At 40.0% G+C, this 20,379-nt stretch overlaps 1 long non-coding RNA gene across 1 annotated transcript; it reads left to right on the top strand.

The window, feature by feature from the left end:
- The first annotated feature begins 1,160 nt into the window (after positions 1-1,160).
- LOC116706348 (uncharacterized) lies at positions 1,161-18,938 on the top strand. The gene is made up of 2 exons (XR_004336209.1): positions 1,161-1,647; positions 18,566-18,938. It is a non-coding gene; the product is annotated as an uncharacterized LOC116706348 (long non-coding RNA).
- The last annotated feature ends 1,441 nt before the right edge of the window (positions 18,939-20,379 follow it).

Raw genomic sequence — 20,379 nt, 5'->3', positions numbered from 1 at the left:
GTTGGCACCAATTTGAGAATCCTTCTTTTTTTCTGAAATAACAGAGGATCTAAGGACCATTACTATATATAAAGAGTATCATAAAGAGGTAGGAGTCGGGTGGAACATTTTGTAAATCTTGTGTCACAAAAACCGCCGCGAGCAGGATGAATGCGTTTACTTCACCAACAGGATTTCCCTTCAGACTTGCTCACTGCGCCACTGATGAGGATAACAGAGGGGGCATTATTTTTGCTCAACAGCTCGGGAAGGTGATAAAGGGTTCCCAGACCAAGATCCTCTCACAGTGGCAGCGGTACATACATATCCATTCACGTTGACGCAACGTTTCATCTTCCCAACAACTGGATTTAACCCCTAAAACAGAGCCACGCCAATCTGACTGGGGTCAGGAAAAAAAAGGATTTCTAAACACACAGCTGCCCAGACACATCCCATGTCATTATACAAATGTCTTCATAATAACATCATTTGGCAAGCATACTGTAATTGATGAGTTTTTAATAGTATTGAATATCAAATTTGTCTGCATTTTCCATTTCCACTCTTCTTGCAACACAGTGGTCATCATTTTTTTCAAAAAAAAAACACAATGAAATGCGTATGATTAGCTTTATATTATTATTTATATTGAGTGCACAGTATCCAACAACTTGATAACTTTTAATGAATTCCTATGCAGCTGTAATGGTTGTAGGGTGTGTAGAGTACATGGTCTAATAAATGTCACAATTAGTTGAACTTTACTGAACTAACTTGCAATACTGGTGTTGCAATTGATGTGGCATTGGTGTATGCTGCTTGTCACCATTTAAATAGCCTAAACATTAAATAAATAAATAAATAAAGTTCTTACAATTAAACTGGTTAAACTTAATTCAAAGCCAGATAAATTAGGATACATCACCTGCACAGCGGAACAGATAAACAGACAAAAAAACAGATATGAGCAAATTAAAACAAAACAGTTGGTGTAGTCTGAAGGGATATCCTGTTTGGCCCATAACTTGCAAAGTCCAGCTGTGTGTTTAGTTTCCAAATATTTAAAACTAAACAATTTAAAATGTTTATTTTTTTGGCAAAATTTACAGAAATTTACCAATTTAGCCATTTCAAATCCATCAAAATGTCAAATATTTATAGAAAATTTTAAAGCAATCAAGCGGACAGCTAACGGTCACAGCCCAGGAAAGTTACTTGATTGGCTGGGCTTCGGGGGTGAGTGCAGAGATAGGTTAGGCCTAATAACAATAACAACAGGTGCGTGAGGGACTGCCCATCAAACATAACAACTTGTGTGCCGACTGAGGGAAAAAATGTTGTGGAGGACTGGTCATGCTGAGGTTAACGTCAGTATTTTACAGACTGTTTTAGTGTTACTTACTATCCGTTTCCTAGCTATACTAGCAACAGTGGTAACGCTAAACTAGCGCCTTTTAGCTGAGTTTTCACGGGACACGGGTGAACTAGCTGCAGTGCTAACGCTAAGCTAGTGCGTTCCCGTGAATTCAAATCCGTGGATCGACAGTCGCACCCCTGGCAACAGGAACCAGACGTCTCTCCGCCGTTGCTAAGGAGGCGCTGTTTCCCAGCAACCAGCCGTTTCCAGCCTCAAGGGACTGTGAGAAGCATAGCTAGCTAACTGCAGTGAGTAACGCTAACCCACTTTCTATTGACACAGCCATCGGTATTCATAAGCATTTTGATATAGCATTTTTATAGTTAAAGTTTGGGCCCACAATTATCACAATTGTAATTGTTTAATTTATTGATTCAGATAGTGACGTTTTTATTTGTTTAATGTGTATTTACTATAGGTGTAAGGGTAGCTGAATATTTTAAACATTTGGATGTACAGTAGCTAGCTGTCCTAGCTAGCTTGCTAGTGAAATTTGAAAGCATTAACTAACGTTACACTTTATGAACAGAGGTTACATGAAACTGTGCAAGTACTACAGAGAGAATTTCAATTTATTATAAAGACCTTGTTGGCAATACGCAAGGATACCTGTGAGAGTGCTGGTGAATTGTGTATTTTATTTTCCCTTTTGTGTTTTTGTCTTTAAATAAGCCTGTTAGCCCATAGTTTGTCATTAACTTAGTATTTAGAGCAGTGAAAACACAAACTCAAAACAATTTAGATAGATATTATTATTGTTGGGTTGATAGTAAACAAACTGAGGGTGCAGTTTGTGAGGCCAGCTAGAGCAGGAACTGAGCCTCTTTCTGTTGTGTCAATATGGACTGTGAAAGTCTGAACCTTTTCAAACTGTCTCAGTACCAGTGACAACAAGACAAACTCTATTGTCTCCTAGACTTGGTGATTAAAATGAATGATTCCTGTTTTGACTGGTAGTCCCGTTTTACTTCCGCTCTATCCACTAACAAGTGCCAATACTTTCATTGTGAGGAGCAGCTCTCAATCAGTGTTGGGTGCACGCAGATTTACAGTTGCCAAACTTCCCAATGTTTTTATTCTTTTTTGGCTAACGGTCAAGATTATATTCCTGTGTCAAAGTCACCTACAAAAGGCTTCTGGTGGTGCAGGTTAAACTTGTTAGCAGAATGCTGGAACCATAAGGAGCATGTTTGTATAACATTTGGGATTTTTGAGGTTACAACATTGTACAACAAAACACATTTTTCACAAGACATCTCAGATCTTCACATTCTTGGTTTACGTTAGCAAGCAACTAAATGCGGTTCTTACCATGCAAGTAACATGGTTTCAGGTAGGGTTAAGGTTTGATTATTTTGAAATGTATTTGTTAGGACATATTTATTTATTTTCTTTCTTTTTCTGTCTGTGGTAATAGTCTGAAGGCATCAATGTCATGTGTTGCAATTAGATACGTAATACCCTGTGGGCTGGGTGAAAGAGACGGAGTAGCCACTGTGTTGCATTATCCTGTTGAGCTAATGTCAGTAAAGGATGGAATAGAGTACAAATATATCTACAGGTCTCAGGTCCAGTTTGGGTCTGTATTGTTTGCATTATGTGGTTAGGTCTGGCCTTAAAGGGATGGTACAGGCTGAGTTCAGGTCTCAGTTTTAGGCCTGCATAGAACACTTTTAGCCCCACACAGAACCCAATTAAGACTTTGTTAGCACATTTCAGCTTTTACAGAACATCACTTGTAAGAATTACAGCTGCATTCAAAATAAATCTCGAATCACTATTCTGAAGTTGTAGAATTCAAGTCAAGGTTTACTCCAGAAAGTAGCAAGTTTACACTGTTTGATAGGTTTTTATTTAGTTGTCTTCTAAGCATTAGACTAATTGCTTAAGTTTTCCACCTATGGGTCCACATGTCACCTCTATGTGTCTATCTTTAAAACCATAATTTGCTTCCACAGTGCAAACTGAGTGACTACAGGCACATTTATGTAATTACACTGAATCTCTTTAGTGAACATTTAGACCAGTGCCCTGTCTACATTTCCAATTTAACTGTAGAAACTCCAGCACTGATTTACTAAACGTTCAATAAAGAGGCCTCTCCATCATTGCCATAACTCCCATGACTTGTTGAAGGGAGCTGCTCTCAATTACAGGGAAGGTGGTAGAACATAGCGCTTCCTTTATAGCTCTGAAATCATTTCACAGGCTCTGGTAGCGCTGGCATAATTTTAAAAAGCTTGGTCCTGAGGTAGCCCATTAAAAATACTCATAAACATTAATTTTACCAGTGGGATGTGAGATTGTGTTACCCTCTTGGCAGAAATGTGTATGAAATATGTGGTTTTGCATTGGCTAAAATAGTTCCCAACCCACGCTGCCTTTTGAAAAGTGTATAATCTAGAGACTGTGACTGTTTGTCAACTCAGTTAGAAGAAATTGGATGCAACCCCACTCACCATGTGCCTTTTCATGATGGTGATGGCGGTCGTGTCAACATAAAACCCAAGCGAATCTGAGGGAGGTTACAAAGCCAGAGAAATGTGCTGATTGATTAGGGCAGCACATTTCATATATACTAAAGCCAAAACATAAATAAATCTTGAGTGATGTGGGGCGGAAAGTTACTGCAACATCTCCAGTACGATGACCTGTTTGAATATGGTTTTCAACCATTATTGTTTTAGGGTAAGAACTTTCTTACAGGGAAAATGGATAGTGAAAATATCCTTCTGTCCCTCACGTTAATTTAATATCTGATATTTTTAAGCAAACACTGCAACGTGGCTGTACAATTTCTTTAAAGTCAACTTGCAAAGATAGCAACTCTTATAGACACATATGTATTTTACTGTGTGAAAAACATTACTCATTACTCTAATCTGTCAGTAACAGCTGCTTTCACAACGTCCGGTCAACTGAAAGTGTCATTGACAGATTGGCTACGTCACTTCCTACTATTTGTTTATGGCAAAAGAAAATATCCCCCGCTTCGATTAAGAAATTGGCTTAAATGAACATGACGTCAGGCTAAACGAAAGAAGTAAAATTAAATTGCTATTCAATCAGATTAAAAGTGGATAATGTTGCTTTTTAACGTCACTCAAATCAATAAACACATCAGACCATTGTGAGGAAGTTTGGCTGAATCCACATTTTTTTGAAGCTCAGATTTTAAAAGAAATGTCATGAAAACATGGCACTTCTCCTCCACTAAAGGTTTCAAAGTTTGTCACAACTGTATGGTATGAAACAAATGACAAGACAAAGATGAGACAAATGCATTTAGAACAACACTACATAGGGGTCAGCAGGTTCAGGTATACTAGCTATTGCAACATATTATTTGGGTTTATGGGTATTGCAGTTCTAATTTTGAAAACCAACAGCGCCAGAAATATGTGTTTACTCTAATAGTGCTCTAATAGCACCAATGTATTATGATACATTTGACAGACATTTTTAAACACTGAAATGTTATGTTTTCAACGTTTCACCGCAATGTTAAAATACACATCTTAATTTGAATTTCAGGTGCCGTGATCATGTGGAGAGCAGGTCAGTATTATGTGAGGAGTCAGATATATGAGCAGTTCTGTGGTAAAAGGGGCTCCGCTTTCTGGCACACACTAGGTGCACCCTATTGATGCTCAGCCAGCAGCCTGACCTACACCGGGTCAAATTTATAGGTAGATATTTAGCTTGTCTCTGCCACTCTGTAGGGCAGAAAGAATAACATCATGCCTCGAGCCCGGTGATGTTTCCCGTCTGGCTGCACATCACAGACCTGCTGAGAGTAAACTGGGAATGTCAAAAACACTCTGTCACTCTCCTCTTCAAAGTTAGCGTGTGTTCTATAGCCTCGTTTTATCATTAGGTTTGTGAACAGTTTGGTTATAAGACCTGAGTTTTGAACTTGGTTGCCAGGGCAACTGATCTGATCATCAAACCAGCAAAATTATTTGGATATACAGTACATTTTCAGAATCAAACTTTGAATAACCTTTTTATAATTATTAATCTGTGACTTAGTGTTATAGTGCTTCAATTTTCTGGGTTATTTACCTTGATCTTTCTTTGTCAGTCTTTGGCAATGCTGATGATAATACAACAGGAAACAGTCACAATGTGTCATTGTCAGAATGAGGAAGTAAAGATGCTGTGGTATCAATATAGTTTTCTGAAGAAATTATGAGTTTTCAGTTAAATGACCTTAAAAATGATCCTGTCTGTTTCCCAGAGTATTTAAACCAAGATTTTAAAACACTGACACATCATTACTTACTTCTCAGCATGTTATCACACCTCTAGTCTTCCAGCAGACTTTTTTTGATTAGTTAGTATGAATTTACATATAGTGTAAAAATGGGGAAGTACTGTTTTTTATTTTTCTGTTACATGAACCTTAGAACATGCTGCCTTCCAGCTGCTCCAGCAGCTCAACCCCAGAAGTAGTTTCACTTCTCTCTGGCTCAAGTTTTTCGTTTAAGTTGCAAAATACCTAGTGAGCTCGTTGGTAGAATCACTCTCTCCTAAACCACATGTTACTCTTACTGCAGGACCTCAAATCACTGACAAAAGGAGATCCGGCTAACTCACTTGCAAAGAAATTTAGTGTTACTGTACTTTAACTGAACCACTGTTTATTCTGAGTTCCACCACATAATTACAATTACCTGTAATACTTAAAGTGGAAGTCCTCAATTATCTGTAATGCATTAAGTGGAAATCCGTTTTTGCCAAGCACTTACTGGTACTGCTGTTGTATTTTTCCACTGCACTTTCCAGAGTGAACTGTGTCCAGACTTTTAACTCCACCTAATCCTAACCCAACACTTTTTCCTTAAATGCCTTGACACACCAAAGTGACTGTCGGCCCAAGTTGGGCTGACGGTGAGCGACCGTGGCCCTAGTTTGTGCAGTGTGTCCCTCACTGTTGCCACGCGTCAGCCTTTTTGAATTGCCGTCGGCCGCGGTTGGCTGTTCAGCTTGAAAACGGTAGTGAGGAAAGCAAACAAACAACTGTTAGAGCCCACACAAGGCATCTGATAAACACAATACACATGATCCCCAAAAATGACGTTTGAATGTTTCTTCTAAAAAACACACAGGTTTGAATGATTTGAATACATATTTTTGCACATTATGTCCATAAGATGGCAAACGTACAATGAGATATACTACTTGTGTAAGTATATTCAGTTTAAAACATGTCTTGAAAATGATCTCTACATGCCTTCACATTACAAAATAAACTGTAATATCATATAATGTAAATATAGTTTTTCCATAAGTTTTTTTTTTCTTTGGCTTTTCAAATTCAGTTTAGTTTTAATTAGTTTTTAAAGCTGGTTTGCTAGTTTTATTGTTAGTTTTAGTCTGTTTTTCTTGTAATATGGGTTATTTGTCAGGGAAAAGATTCAAAAAGGTCAGAAAAAGTATTGTGTGAAAAGAACTAAACAAAAACATACAATTTAAGAAATATGTATTCATTTATAACACCAGTAGGCTACATAAAATGTACATATGATGAGCACAAATTTGTAAACAGTCTACATAAGATGCTGCAGGAAGTGCAAAATGTGGAAGTGACGTGTGCCAGGAAAGAGAGGACGTACATGAACAGGTGTTATGAGTTTTGGTTCGAAAAAGGGGGGAACATTTTTAAGTCAATCAACTCACACAGTTGTGTAGACATCACAGTATCAATACCGCACTATAGTGTTCCTGCATATTTACTAAGCAGCAGCTAGCGGGTCGCTAGTGAAAACACACCTGTAGTGCTCTCTGTCCTACGGTTGTCTCCGTCATGCTGCCTGGCTCTGTACCCATACAGCCATGCCCTTTACCGGGGTTAGCTTCTGTTTTGGGGAAAGAGGGCTTTGCGTTCTCCTTTGCTTTGTTAAGGTAAGCTAGGTTAGCCTCACTGTGCACGCTTCTCAAATGTCCTTTCAAATTTGTGGGATTTTTCTTTACCACCTTCCACTGCAAGGCACTCCATTTATCTGACACAATCATGATCAAATAGGACACTGCCGCTTTCTTCCAACTTTCGGTACCGCCACGATGCCAGACGGCGAACTATGTTGTGTTGAATTTGACACGGAATGTCGTAATTTATTACAATTTTAGTTATCGTTGTTTTGTAATGCCTTGTTTTTATTTTTCACTTAACGGCAATGTTGTTTCCCCACCTAATATTTGTTATTTTGTTTTCGTTAATGGTTATAACCTTGTCCTATACCGTAGTAGACCTCCCTCTCCCTTCACTCCCTGTCTGAACCGCTAAACAATTAGCCCCCTAGAAAGCAAGCTAACTTACTAGCCAGCCGGCCAGCCTCTAAATTTGTCAAATGTAACAACTTTGTTTCATTCACACACTCTTGGGGGAGGCTGTGGCACAGGGGTAGAGCGGTCAGTTGGTGGTTTGATCCCTGGCCCTGCAGTCCCATGACAAAGTGTCCTTGGGCAAGACACTGAACCTCGAGTTGCCCACAATGCTGCGCCTTTGATAAGAACAGTCCATTTACATTTCTTGTCACATCGTTGGAAAACACATTAGTATCGCCACATGAGTGACAACTTTGTTTGGCAAATTTTCTGTAACCTGTGTAGGATGAAAGCATGTTTGGTGGAATTAGCAAGCTAACGTAAGCTAACGAGCCAGCAGCGGGCTCACCGTAGGGAGAATTCTTTGCTGAGAGAACGGATAAAAGCTTGGGAGATGGACAATCTCGTTAGCTATCTCCCGCTGTCCGCTGTCTCTGGACTGTGTTAAAATTTTTGGCCAAGACAAAAGGCAACGTGAGGCGTCACTGTTGGCCTTTGTTGTCACTACTTCCAGGCCGTCGGCTTGGTGAGTCAGAGCCTTAAGACGAAATTAGACCAGACTTAATACATACTTCAAGCGTACTCCTGCCTTTAGACCTCCATTGCTTTGACAGTTATTGCAGCTTAGCATTAAACAATTGTTGCCATGGTTGTAAAATCCTTCCTTGTAGTGTTATAAATTGCTGTGCCGTGTTTTGGTGTCTGATAAAACTTTAAACTCATGGATCTGTCCCCTGAACTGGGCTTCATGGATTGTATTTTAATTGTCTCAACATAACCTGAAAGAACACACCTCCACCAATGCAACCACGCTGTTTTCAGTTTAAATTTGGTCATCTTAATTTCTTTAACAGCAAAAAGACCAAACTGTGCTTTTAGTAGTTGCTATACACTATGGGTCTGGTATCTCGAACCCTAGTTCATGATGTGTGATAAAAATGGGTGCCAGCATATTCAAAAGTAACCAAATATTACTTTTACGCTCTGACAAACACAGCTAAGTTTGGTTTTTAACATGCTTTTAAATAAGCCAGCACATGAAGTTTGATTAATGCTTGGTCACTTGACACATGTATCGCTGTCTTTTAACTATAGATTGTGTTGCACAACCCTCTGCAATTTGTACTTTGGCAACAGTAAGTAGATTGACAGATAGAGTGTGTGTGTGTGTGTGGTGTGTGTGTGTGTGTGTGTGTGTGTGTGTGTGTGTGTGTGTGTGTGTGTGTGTGTGTGTGTGTGTGTGTGTGTGTGTGTGTGTGTGTGTGTGTGTGTGTGTGTGTGTGTGTGTGTGTGTGTGTGTGTGTGTGTGTGTGTGTGTGTGTGTGTGTGTGTGTGAGAGATATTTGGGAACTGTCTACACAGTCCAAGCAGCACATTTGTCAATGTCATGGAGAATGTACTAATTTCTAGTACAGCTGTTTCTCTATATGATGTGTTGAAACACTCGATCAGAAACCTTGGCCCGGACCAACTTGTGTCTTCAGCTCATAATAATGCCCCATTCACAAGTTAACCAGCATGTCTGGGCCTCCCATGGCAGCGCCGGCCTGTATGAAGTTGCAGTAAACCTCAACTGCTCTAATTTGTTAACTAGGCGAGAGAAAAAGGCCTAGAGAGTGTGTGTGTGTGTGTGTGGCACTGGATACAGTGGCGGCGGCAGTGGTAGGCAGGGGAGGGGTAGCCCGGCAAGAAACGCCATATGTTCCTGATTGACGGTGATTGAATCAAGTGCAGTAGCCGAGAGAGAGGGTTTTCTAGCCAGTGAGATATGTGTGTGCACCGAGGCATTTGACAGAGGGACAGGGTGATCTTACTGACGCTTACATAGGCAGGACAAATCGATTAGTGAGGACCCATTACTCCAAAGAGTCTGTTGAAAGGCTCCTACATTTTCAACTGCATTATTGCTCTCCTGGAAAATGCGCTGCACACAGAAATACATAAATCTCACCATGCATGACTTTGTCCCAGCTATTTATTCTGAAAGAAGAGTCATTTTTATATTGGTAGTCATAAAAATATGACTGAAAAAACAGCTTCTGGGATGCCTTGGAGCAGGCAACAAAATCTGATCCTCTCCCCGATGTCAAGGCTACAGAAAGATATCAAAGAGAAATTTTGGGTGAAAAAAACTTAACCTTCAAGTTCCCCAAAACGCTGGCCTGTGACATGATGGCCTCTAGTGGTACACTGGCGATTGACACAGACAGCTCAATCATTTCCTTATAGGCGTGTGCTGCCAGGTCCAGCTGGCTTTGACATTAACACCAGGCTCTGACTGACAGAGGCCCTGGCCTTGGGCTGGGCTCCCGGGGCCTCCACAGTACATTCAGCTCTCCTTTTAGCCTGTTGATTTACTGTCCCCGGTGGCCACTCGTTGATCCATTTCCCCTCTCAGTTTGCTCACAGGGCACCCCGAAAACCGTCCTCCAGCAATATATTTGCTTTATGATTTCCTGAGGAGCCAATGAAGAAAAAACAAGCCCCCACTCACTGCACCTGTTCCAGTTAATGTGCAGCGGGCCGGTCGGCCTCCTCTGGTCTTGGTGACTGGGGAAAAGCAGAGAGCCGCGGTGTCACAAGCTCCATGTGGATCTTCCATTTCCCCCAACCGGCCCAGTTGGGACCAAGCAGTGTGGGGAACAGGGGGATAGATGGCGTATTATATGTGTGTCAGTTTAACACACGCAGGTCAAATGGGGCCCACATAGAGTCTTGCTGCGTGTGCATTATTAACATGTGTGTGGGTGTTTATGTAGCTCAGCGCCCAACATGAAGCTGACATTAATAAGGGAAAGTGATGGGAACTTGCTTACATCATTTTGGACGACATGCAGATGTGACTGAATGGAAGGTCTTAGCCATCTTCCATTTTGCACTATGATGTGACCACCATGGTGTTTACATATTACAAAATAGAAAGAAATAACAATAAAATTGCCAGATTTTTACCATTAAAAAAAACCCTACCTTGTGATCCATGTTTAAAATGACAAGAAACATGGAAATGTGTTTTGGAAAGCAGTAGTGTGATGCAGGGTAGCGGGTGAAGACAGCATGGTGAGCGGCTATAAAGTCTAAGGCCTGCTGGGTAACATTCAGAGATTTGAGGGCACCGTGACCATTATACAGCCCAGAGCAGGCTCTTATTTGACAACCAGTTCCTGTTTTTTCAGCCAGGCATGTTTCCTCAAGTGTTAATGGATGCTTAAGCTATTTCATGACCCTTCTTTGACCTTTTGTCTCTGTCTAAACTCATACGTGTATATACAGTGGGGAGAACAAGTATATGATACACTGCTTATTTTGCAGGTTTTCCTACTTACAAAGCATGTAGAGGTCTGTAATTTTTTATCATAGGTACACTTCAACTGTGAGACAGAATCTAAAGCAAAAATCATTGAAATCACATTGTATGATTTTTAAATAATTTGCATTTTATTGCATGACTTATTTGTTATATCAGAAAACGGTGCAGTCGTCCTGTCCCCTTTGCAGAAACGTATTCCCAAAGAATGATGTTTCCACCTCCATGCTTCACGGTTGGGATGGTGTTCTTGGGGTTGTACTCATCCTTCTTCTTCCTCCAAACACAACGAGTGGAGTTTAGACCAAAAAGCTCTATTTCTGTTTCATCAGACCACATGACCTTCTCCCGTTCCTCCTATTGATCATCCAGATGGTCATTGGGCCTGGACATGCGCTGGCTTGAGCAGGGGGACCTTGCGTGCGCTGCAGGATTTTAATCCATGACGGCGTGGTGTGTTACTAATGGTTTTCTTTGAGAATGTGGTCCCAGCTCTGTTCAGGTCATTGATCAGGTCCTAACGTGTAGTTCTGGGCTGAGATCTTGCATGGAGCCCCAGACCGAGGGAGATTGACCGGCATCTTGAACTTCTTTTCCATTTTTTAATAATTGCACCAACAGTTGTTGCCTTCTCCCCGAGCTGCTTGCCTATTGTCCTGTAGCCTATCCCAGCCTTGTGCAGGTCTACCATCTTATCCCTCATGTCCTTCCAAAGCTCTCTGGTCTTGGCCATTGTGGAGAGGTTGGAGTCTGTTTAAGTGTGTGGACAGGTTTGTTTTATGCAGGTAACAAGTTAATACTGGTAATGAGTGGAGAGCAGGAGGGCATCAGAAAAACTAACAGGTCTGTGAGAGCCAGAATTCTTACTGGTTGGTAGGTGATCAAATACTTATGTCATCCAATAAAATGCAAATTAATTATTTAAAATCATACAATTTTGTTTTAGATTCCATCTCTCACAGTTGAAGTGTACCTATGATAACAATTACAGACCTCTACATGATTTGTAAGTAGGAAAACCTGCAAAATCTGTATCAAATACTTGTTCTCCCCACTGCATATATCTATACACTGTCAGTAATCCAAAGTCTAAAATTTGACAGTGGGCAGTGAGGTTTTTTTTACTCATGAATATCAACTTCTTAAGTGGAAGACCAGGCAGAAATCCCCCAGCCTGAAAATGTAATCCATTTATTTCACAGTCTGAAATTTCCATTGATAAAAAAAACAAATGTCCGTTATATATTTTAGAGTGAATGATATTGTCAATGAATTGCCCAAATTCTTTTTAATTGTTAAAGGTCAGTTCAGATTTTGGGTCTGCCCTTTTTTTCCCACCACCATTATTAGCTGACAGCAAAAAAGATTTGGGTTGACAATTATGTGGCTTGTGTCTGGGTAATTGCAGAGTGGGAACAGCCTAACATCCTCACAGTAAGCCTCTGAACATGGTAGATCTCACCAATAGTCCATCTGAAAGCTGTCAACTGCCTCGCTGGCCCAGTTCTTCCTGTTCCCTTGGAAGTGGCCCAGTGGCTTTTAGGTCAAGAAGAGAGGTGAACAGAATTATGAGAGGAAGCATGCATGTGGCAGAGTCTGCTTTTCTCAGTCATGTGTGTTTAAGTAGTAACCTGACAGAGTAAATGTATTCCAGGGTGGTGCTTTTTTTCCCCCATCTTAACTCAAGTTGTCTTCCTGATGGCAGATGCATTGGAGCTCACCCTTGCGTGTAGTTGGTGAGTGTGTGTGAGTCCTTGTGCTTTTCCTTATGTTGTTTTTTCCCCCTTTTTTTCTCCAGGCTTAAACAGTGTGTTAACCACCAGATCCCATCGCTATCAATCTTAATGGTGGTGGGTCAACGTAAACGCACACATGTGTAGGCTCTTTCTGCAAGCCACAGTTTAAGAATAATTCAGACCCAAAAACGAGAGAGGGAAAATATTCTGGCCCCATTACCAAAATAGGTGCTCAGAAAACACCCCAGCCGGCCCAGAGTGATAGCTACTTCCTCAGCTTTTCCACTTCATTGATGGTTATGTGAGTTAAAACAACGAGCTTAATGGAGACTCCGGGCCCTCAGGGGACTAATCATAGCCACGTGACTTCCTCCGGGGCTTCCATGAAAATAACTCCATTACAATGGCCTGTGATATTAATATCGGCTTTGGGAAAGTCAGGCACGGGATCCTCAGGGAGGGCCTCGGTATGAGCAAACAAAGAGGAATGCACGGCATTCGAGGGAGCAAGGGAGGGAAAGCGAACAGGAGAAACCGAGCAAAAGACTGAGAGAGTGATAGCATATTGCACAGTCATGGTCTTTGCTTTCTCTTTTAGTGAGCTTCTTTACTTTATTTTTCAGAGCTGAAATCGCTTCCTCACAACTGCTCCACATTCAAACACATACTACCACTATCTCGTGACATAGACAGGTGGACCTATTTAAAGGGGCTATACTCAATGTTCAGAACAATATTATAGCAGTAAACAACAGTTTGCTTTGTAAAGATATAGTGGAGGAATGACATCCTGAGCAGAGAATGAAGTCACCCTTTTATTGGGGAAACTTTACCTTCCAGAGGGAAATATTGTACTTTTGTATCTGACTGCTGTAGTTGATGTATTTTAAATATTTTACATGCAAAATAAGTTGGCTAATATGATGCGTTGGTATATTTTAACCTACCTATAGAAGTAGGTTACATTAAGTATTTTGAGGCCTGTAACAACAATGAAGTTTGTGAGTTTTAAAAATCTGATGAAATGATACATCAGTATTTTTTTACTTAAACAAAGGACTGTGACTCGATATAGTATATCTATAATTTAAAGGCATTGGTTCCACTAAATGGTTTAAATTAATAATTAAAAGTAATTGGAAATTTTCTGTATCTGTAATAAATCCACCCTAACATTACCAGCCATGTGGTTTGTTGTACCTGGCTTTTCAACTGTGACTGAATCACACATATGACGAGTTAGACCGTAATGGGGACATTTAACAGTCAGTCTAAATGAGGAGACAGCGTGTACAGTATGTAAGTGAGAGATAGTCCCTGCAGATGATTTTGTTTTGGCCCGGCCTCCATTTTACCATCTTCTACCCCTGCCTGTAAACCTGCCATGCTGTCATTCTCCTGTCTCTACAGGCAGTAACTCGCCTCCAGCTGCATCCAGAACAATTAAACCTCAATGATTGCAGCGAGAAGTCGGCCACCTCAGTGTTCCCTACCCACTGAAGACTCCCAGGCTTCCTCCGCTTCCTCCCTTTCAAACAGACACGTGCATTAGCAATTCCAACTAAACGGGACATCTTATAGAGCAGCTGAACTCTTGTATAAGCCATCCCTTGTAAAAGAAATACTCAAGTTCACTGGATCATAAGCCAGACACTTTTTTCTCCAGTTCCTCCTGTTGTGGGAGATTTATTGAATGAAATAACACTGGCTTCACTTTTACCCCCGCTTTTATGAATATCTATATATTGTTTTAACAGCACTTTTAAATTCCTCCTACACTCCCGTTAGGGTTGTGTCAAGGCCTTCATCTCTTTGAGGATTTGACATGATAAAAGATTTCAAACATTATCATAAACTATTTGTCCTGGACAGAGCGCTACGTTTTCTGCTGAAGTATGAAAATTATATAAGCAGAAATACACTGTGGAGTATGTAAAGTGAAAATGTATAAGTATTTTGCTGATACTGTAAGTAGCAGGAGGTCAAAGCAATTCTTTTTTTAATTTAGAATTTAGATCTTCGTGAAATCGAAATCATCTGTGTGTGAGAGTTGTATACATCTTGAAATTCATTGAGCTAAAAGAAGAGCATGTTGGCATAATGTTTAATGTCAATGTATGCCTTTTAATGTCTAAAGCATCTTGAATTCCCTTGCCTTGTAAATTGAATAGATTTGGGGTTTGGATTGTTGGTCAGAAAAAAAACAGCCGAAGACATGAACGGGGGGAGAGAGGTGGACAGCAAAAGGGCCGCAGGTCGGAATCCAACCCTGGTCCGTTCCATCGAGGATTAAACCTCTATATATGGGCGCCCGCTCTACCAACTGAACTGTCCGGGCGCCCGACTCTGGGAAATTTGTAATTGGCATTTTACACTAATGATTGGAAAAAATAGTCCAATTAATCAACATTGACTGATTGAGTAATCATTAGATTCAGCCCTAAAAAGCAACCATATCAAACCAATACAAGGTATTTTTGTGGGATACAGAAATCCTGACACCGGTTAAAGGTCCGACAAATAGTTTGCGTTAGTTAGAGAATAGTTAGTCTTTAGAATAAAAGGTAATAAGTAGAACTACAGTGAGTGGGGAATATATTTGCAAGAAGATTTAGGAATTTCCAGAAGCTTACTTACACCGCGAGTAGCGATATGGCTTTCACATCTTTCAAGTGAAATATTATATGGCAGCAGCCAAGCCAAAGAAAAGGTCCTCCTCCAGGGTCCAAATAATTATAAGAGTGCCATAACAGATCAAACATTATTTCCTTGACCTTGTCTCCAGCTTGAGGAACAGCTCAGACTTTTTGGCTGAAAGCTCAGGCAGCAAAAAATCACTCTGCCTGCAGGAGCTCTCGCTACACGGACCTGACGTTTACACAGGATTAGAGATTCATTCAGCATTAAGTAAATGACCCTCTGCCGGCCAGGAGCAACACTTCTGGTTGTTTGGATTCTGTGGTACAGAATTCACACAGGGATTAGTTTACATAAATCAGCTGTTTTGGCAAAGTCAAAATAATACGAGCCAAAAGGATCCTTGCATATACGCGTTAGTCTGAGCTATCTGAAAAAATGACTTTTTCCAATTACATGTTCTTTGGAGTGTCAGCTATGTCCATGCACTCACTTTTCATCCACATTTGGGATGTAGGATATTGCATATTTCAGAAAACAATGTGTTTTTCAGCTGCACAGATACACTGGTCTGCACACCACATCTGAGAAAACACTGCTTGTTGACTCACACCATCACATTCTAATTGAATCTAAGGAAGTGGAAGCAAGTCGATGAAACTCAACATGATGATGTGAGGTTATATTTTCAGAGCATGATGCAACACTTTTCTTTTAAAGGGGTAACAATGTCCCTTTCAAGTTAAAACCAATAAACAACTGAATTTAAAAAGAAAATTAAACAAATGAAGGTTGCTGAGAGCACAGCCACAGGTCTTTTGTTTTTTGTTGAGTCAGTTGCCTCAGGCTTTCCTGTCAGGTGTGACCTCATCAGCTCTATTGCTTGTAATGACCTAATTTCAGGAAATGCAGTCTGTTAAGAATGCAAAATCTTCTGTTCTTAGAAAGTTTTCAGTGTGGGAATTGAAAATTAGCCCAGTAATTTAGACTGGTGGACCCCACTTACTTGAATTAAACAAGCCACTGATTTTTGCCATCTTCTAACCTTATACATACTGGGAACTTTTTTCCACAGCTACTAGCTACTTGGGCGGAGTGATTAGCGCAACACCTGAAAAGCACCGTTGTTAACACTCTGCACCTCATCACAGGGCTTCTCATGTGCAAATCGCTCCGCCCAAGTAGCAGAAGTAGCAGTGCTTCGCCTGATGTGGAGAATAGTTCCCAGTATGTAAATACTTTATACACACTGTGACTATACAAATCACAACATGTAAATAGGAGAATGTTGGCGGTATTTAGTCACTTACCGGGAGCAGTAGGCTCGATGGAGCTGGTTACCTCCAGGATCTGTGGTGAGCTAGTCTAGCGGTGGGTGCGTCAGAAAAGGTTACAACATGCACGGAGATGAGAAGGGTATGTATGGACTTATCTAACTCTGGAGAATACGGTGAATAAGCTGAAGTCTCAATAAGACGGCCTGTTCCTTTTAAGTTGCGTTAAGTTTCCGTCTCTCTATTGTTTTCACATAACATTTACGTTTGGGCCACCAAAAATTTACTTTGCCCACCAAATAAAGGGCTTGGGGCCAGTGCTTAAAAATATTAGCGTCTATCCCTGGGTACACTGTGGAGTTTTCTTGAAAACAAACAAAAGTTATTTTCACATTCAGTGTTACTCACCCAAATGCATTATGTGTGCATTCTTTTTCTTATACTTTTTATTCAGATTTTTTTGATACTTGCTAGCTGTCTTTTTTTTGGCTGCCTTTGTTGACACATAACTGTTAAATCATTATCACCACCGTCTGTCAGCAGAATAGCAACAGAAGGATGTATTATGCTGCCCACTGCAAGATGTAAACTAAATGGGACCCCTGATATTGCTCGATAACGCTACTAGTGGCCAAAGATCCATTATATGTATTGACCAAATTGATAAATCAACTTGTTTTAGCTCTAAACGCCATTGCAATTTCAAAAGCATTACCACTCAAATGTAATGTAATTGTGCTAAAAAAAAAAGATACATTTCCTATATCAAATACATTTCAAGCCTATTTATATTTGTGTATGTAAATAATATATCATAAATACACTTTATATTTGTGATTTGTAGTAAAAGATTTTAAGCACAAACAAAAATCCCTATACAATCCTTAAGCAGTAGTACTTTTGACATTATCATAAACTTAAACGAGGAACCATTATAAAGCTTTTCAGTGTACATTGTCACAATGTTCTGTTTTGCATATGGCTCCCACAACTCCATCATCACTTCAGCCACCTGTCAGCTGAGCGCCATCAGTATCTGAACTTGGCTCACAAATAACCAAGAGGGATACACTGGGGATGTGACAGATGCATGCTTTAATGTTGATGCTGATACATAGTTGTCCCATGCAGGCTTGCGCCCATTCAGTGTTCAATTTGAACAGCAGAAACTGCTGGTGGTGTTATGGTGAGTGATTTAGGATGGGGGCTAAGGCCTGCTCTATTTCCTCCTTTTTTTGAAATGAGAGCTTTTCTTTTGTGCCACCCTTTAGAGTTGGAATTTAATTGTCAGGAAGGGGATGGATTTATTTCCCCATAAATCACACAAGTTTTCTGTGGTAGGATCCAGAGCATAATGTAATCTACACATGTGCACACACGTGCATTGTGAGGGTGTGGATGATGTTGCTGCTCTATTTCTCCTCACTCCATTCAGCAGAACTAAGTCTCTAAGCATTTGCTTTCATTTGACATTATTATAACACAATATCTTGATAACGGTGCATGAAATTACTCTTAACAGATTCAAATGTATATTACTTTTATAAATGTGGTTTTTGTATTAACACAATAGCAAATGAAATGTACTGAATCTTTTTCAGTTATATTTTTACGACTAAGCATGAATTAAGTGCAATGACCATATCGAACAATGCTTTATCTTTATCTAAATTTGGACAAAGAATTAATCTTATTGAGTGACTCACTCTTTCCTGTTATGAAAGAAGCATTCTGCACAAAGTTTAAATATCCCAGTAATTACAGCAAGGAGAGCAAGAGACTTGATTGATGCTCCATATAAAACTGAACTGCGGATGTTTTGCCAGGTTTTTGGAATATCTCTCTTTTTTCTTCAAATTGGTTTTCCTCCCTGACCTCACAGAGTTGCCACTCGGCATCATGAGCAAGCGTCTGCAGGGAGCCATAACTGCCACCAAAGGCCTTTTAAATCCTTGGATTTGATGGCTTGAGGATTCGGCAGGAGGATTCAAAAAGGATGAAGAGAAAATTGCACATTCTGAAGAAAACTGAGCATTTGCATCCCTGTGTCAGGATGAAAAAGGGAGAAGAAATGGAAATGCATACTAATTTATCATTGGCTTTTACTGCTCCTTGATGGTCCATAACTCACTCTGACCATGATTCCCTTTTCCCCTTCTTACTGCTGGATTCAAAATCCACTACGCCATGTTTTAATGACCTTATTGTAGGCAAATCTACACTGTCCAATAAAAACTTTACACTTTGAACTGTGATCCATAGTATGACTAATATTTTATTATATCTTATGAATTACACAGTAATGGAATAATGTAGAAAAGAGCCCCAAAGTCATTGAAACAGAGGGAATGAGGGAATCACACACGGAGTGATGAAAAGACTCGACTTTGTGCTCAAACCTCAAAATGATGACTCTGGTCTTCTCAATTGTCCTGTTATTCTAATATTAACCCAATGCATGGGGGTTTTATCATAGTTTTAATAGCAATTCAATGAAGCTGACAGACATGATATATGGGTTCTTGCTGTAACCTGTCTCGAGGTAACATCTAAGCCCCACTGCCATATGGCAACTCGATTTTGGTAGCAATGCTTCAGTGGATTCCTTAAAGTTGTCTGGTTCTGTCATTGTTCATCCTACAGACAGGAGAGTGCATCTTCCCCTACCTCTATTCCTTGTGGACAGTATGGAATTGACTGATTAGACTGGCAGACCAGCAGGTAGATACATAAATGCATACATACATTATTTTCATACTCCACCAACAGGCTTCAATATTTATATTCTAAAACCACAGCGAAAGGTTGAAGCATAAATCAACAAAAAAAAACAGTGGTAGCATTTACAACCACTTACGTAGAGATGAACTTCACTGGCATTATCCTTTGGAAACTGGAGCCATACATTTTATTACTATTAAATGTTTCTAAAGGGAGTTGACAAATAGTTGAATGGAGTTGATTTTCCCCCTCCTGCTCTTGGCACTTCTTTAGGGAGGAAAATTCCCTGTCTTGAAAAGAAAGAAATGCTCTCACATTAGTACTGCCAATCCATTCATCTTGATGCAGTTTGAGTGTAATTTAAGCCATTTTAAAACGCCTGCTGAAAATACAATGTGCTTAAGGGCAGTTGCGAGCATTTTATGAGCACAATAAAATTGTCACTGCATATGGATTAGATGGATGTTGATATACGGGTATGACGTTTTTCATGTGCATGGGTGTTTACAGCGGAGTGTTAATATGTCTGCTGCTGAAGGACTGAAATTACAGATTTACAGATTTCACAGATTTCAGCGGTACAGTAGCAACTTAGTATAACTTCCAAAGTCACACAGGATATCATAGCTAACTACGTTATCATTAGGATTTACAGGTTAGATTACAAAAAGCCATATTCGGGACTGAAATTTGGGAACCAAAATACTACTAAAACATTTTAATTTAGAGTAAACATTAGTGACTCTGCCCTTCCCTTCATTGGATTTGGGCAGGAAAATGCACCTGATTTTATTTGTGGGACATGGAAAAGCCTCGGTATTTCAGCTTTATATCATGTAGCTCTCTAGTGCATACGTAAGACCCTTTTACATAGTTCTTGTTAAAAGGAGTTTGCTAGAAAACGACAGAATTTTCAGATGACAAGTGTTAATGAGCTAGCTATAGCTAATAAAATCTGATAGCAAAAGTTGTCAT

Source organism: Etheostoma spectabile, chromosome 18 (genome assembly GCF_008692095.1).
Source record: "Etheostoma spectabile isolate EspeVRDwgs_2016 chromosome 18, UIUC_Espe_1.0, whole genome shotgun sequence".
Lineage (NCBI taxonomy): Eukaryota > Metazoa > Chordata > Actinopteri > Perciformes > Percidae > Etheostoma > Etheostoma spectabile.
Note: the sequence above shows the minus strand (reverse complement) of the source record. Positions and strands in the feature narration are given on the sequence as shown.